Raw genomic sequence first — 3,108 nt, 5'->3', positions numbered from 1 at the left:
AGACAGATGAATTTCCCTCATCTCAGGAAGAGGCGAGAAGTGTAAAAAACAAGGCAACCAGGTTTACCATCATTGGCGGGGTACTCTACAAGCGAGGTTTCTCAAACCCATTATTTCGATGCGTGACAGAAGAAAAAGCTGAGTACGTGATGAGGGAAGTACATGAAGGGATTTGGGGGAGTCACTATGGGGACGATCTCTCACTGCAAAGATTTTAAGGGTAAGGTACTATTGGCAAAATGCACTCAAGGATGCGAAGGAGTTTACGAGAAAATGTGTTCAATGCCAAATTCATTGACCAATCCCAAGTGCACCCCCTGAAGAGTTAAGGTCCATAACATCCCCATGGTCGTTCGCCCAATGGGGAGTAGACTTAGTAGGCCCAATGCCCCTTAGCAAAGGAGGAACGAAATTCATCATTGTAGCTGTCAACTACTTTACAAAGTGGGAGGAAGCTAAGGCGATGGCTACAATAACTACTCAAAACATAACAAAGTTCCTATGGAAGGCGGTAATATGCATGTTTGGGATACCCCAGTGTATCATTTCTAATAACAGGAGATAATTCGACTCCGAACATTATCGTCAATGGTGTGCAGGGCTAGGAATCAAGGTCAAGTACTCCTCCCCAGAGCATCCCCAGGCAAACAAGCAGATGGAAGCAACTAATAAAACCATCATGGGAATACTGAAAAAGAATATAGGCGACAGAAAAGGGCTATGGGCCGACGAGCTTCCATAAATTTTGTGGGCTTACAGAATGACGGCAAAAACCTCAACAGGCCAAACACCTTTCGCCCTAGCCTATGGAAGTGAGGCGATGGCACTAGTAGAGGTCGAGTTACCAAGCTATAGAAGAAGATATTTTGATCCAGAGGCAAACATAGCAGGGTTAGAAGAAAACCTAGACTTGTTAGAGGAAATAAGGGCAGAAGCTGAAGGTAGAGTTGCAGCTTCTAGGAAGGCGGAGCAGTACTTCAACAAACGATTGAGGCCCAGGTCATTCAAAGTAGGCGACTTAGTGTTGAAGGAAACTGGCGTGACCTCAGGAGAAGAAGGAAAATTAGGCCATTAATGGGAGGGACCTAACATTGTAGTGGCAAGCCATAGGCTCGGGACTTACCACCTCAAGGATGCCACAGGACGCCAGCTTCCTCACCCATGGAACGTAGAGCACCTACGTTTAAAGGAAAGATATGTAGTTTTCTTTTATTTCATTTGCTGATTTACATATGAATATCGCTTTCAATAAATGCCAACACACTTTGTCCACCTTTTCCCTTGTTTTGCTCCTTTTTTGGCTTTTCAATAAGTATCCAAGATTTAAAAAAAAATAAGTATCAAAGGAGAAGGCGACGTGGTCGAGGATTCTCCCACGAGCCTAAAAACTTAAAGGCTAAAACGGTAGAGGAAACCTCTCGTTAATACCTTCTCGCCATAAGGCGACGTGGTCGAGGAATCCTCCCACAAGCCTAAAAACTTAAAGGTTAAAACGGTAGAGGAAACCTCCTGTTAACACCTTCTCTCCATAAGGCGACGTGGTCGAGGAATTCTCCCAAGAGCCTAAAAACTTAAAGGTTAAAACGGTAGAGGAAACCTCCTGTTAACACCTTCTCACCATAAGGCGACGTGGTCAATGAACTCTCCCATGGGCCTAAAAACTTTAAAGTTAAAATGGTAGAGGAAACCTCCCGTTAACACCTTCTTGCCATAAGGCGACGTGGTCGACGAACTCTCCCACGAGCCTAAAAATTTAAAGGTTAAAACGGTAGAGGAAACCTTCTGTTAACACCTTCTCGCCATAAGGTGACGTGATCAAGAAATTCTCCCACGAGCCTAAAGACTTAAAGGTTAAAACGGTAGAGGAAACCTCCCGTTAACACCTTCTCGTCATAAGGCGATGTGGTCAAGGAACTCTCCCACGAGCCTAAACACTTAAAGGTTAAAATGATAGAGGAAACCTCCCATTAATACATTCTCGCCAGAAGATGACGTGATCGAGGAACTTTCTCACTAGCCCTAAAGGGTTAAAGGAGTTCAATAGAAGCTCGTATCGATAGATGACGTAACGCTTGCAGTCAAGAATGACATAAAGCCAATACATAAGGAGCGAATAGCATGTATTGATATCATGATACTGAAGCAGCAATGAATATTTCACAGCCAACAAACAAGATTCAAAAGCCTCAAAAAGAGCTTACAAAAGTCCAATATGTAAAAGAGAAAGGGTTCCGAAATTCAGTCATTTACAAGGCTCTAAAAAAAAAGAGAGAGAGAAAAGAAAAATCTCTAATCAAAAGAGAAAATTCCAAACTTAGAAAGCATAAGGACGGGAAGCAAAAAGCGTCAGGCATCTCGGCCCAACCGAGGGAGTCACAAAAATGAAGGGCAACCTCGCTAGCCCGAATAGACTTCCATTCCAAGGTCTACAAGTTCGTTGTGGGTTCCCGAGAAGAAGCTCACGAAATTGTTTTACCCCCAACTTAAAGCCAATACCACAGACTCGTAATTTAATATTGGGAGCAGCAGCCAATTGGGGAAGAAACCGATTAAGGTCATTCTGAGAGTTATCCAAAGTGGATCCCATCTCAGCCAATCGGCATTCCAGGATAGAAATATTTTTCTTCGCAGACTTAACAACCTCAACAAGCTGAAAGTATTGGCGATCGCTGTTTTTAAAAAGGCCCCTCACCTCAGCCAAGTTTTTCTCAGCTTCAGCTTTTATCCCATTAGCCGCCCCCAGCTTTATAAGTAACTCCCTCCTTTCATCTGCAAGAGAAGCCAGGTGACACATTCAGATTTGGACATAGCCAATCATTCGATTTCTAAGTTCGCGCGATCAAAGCAGGTGGCAAATCCATCCTGCTCTTTCAAAACACGCTCCGCTCAAGCAGCCAACTCATTGCGTTCTTTCTTAAAAGCTTCTCGCTGGGCAACCAAGTTGTCCCTCTCACGCACAGCTCCCTCTGCTTCATTCAAGTGAGTAGCAAGGTCATCATGTTCTTTCCCAATTGATGTCACCTCCTGACGGTAGTGGTCAGCATCTGCAGAAGTAGTCGCCAGCTCTTCTTGGAGTGAAGCAACTTGGGCGCGAAGAGTAGCCAACTT

This window comes from Juglans regia, chromosome 16 (genome assembly GCF_001411555.2).
Source record: "Juglans regia cultivar Chandler chromosome 16, Walnut 2.0, whole genome shotgun sequence".
Lineage (NCBI taxonomy): Eukaryota > Viridiplantae > Streptophyta > Magnoliopsida > Fagales > Juglandaceae > Juglans > Juglans regia.
The sequence above is the reverse complement of the archived record's forward strand: the minus strand, read 5'-3'. Positions refer to the sequence as shown.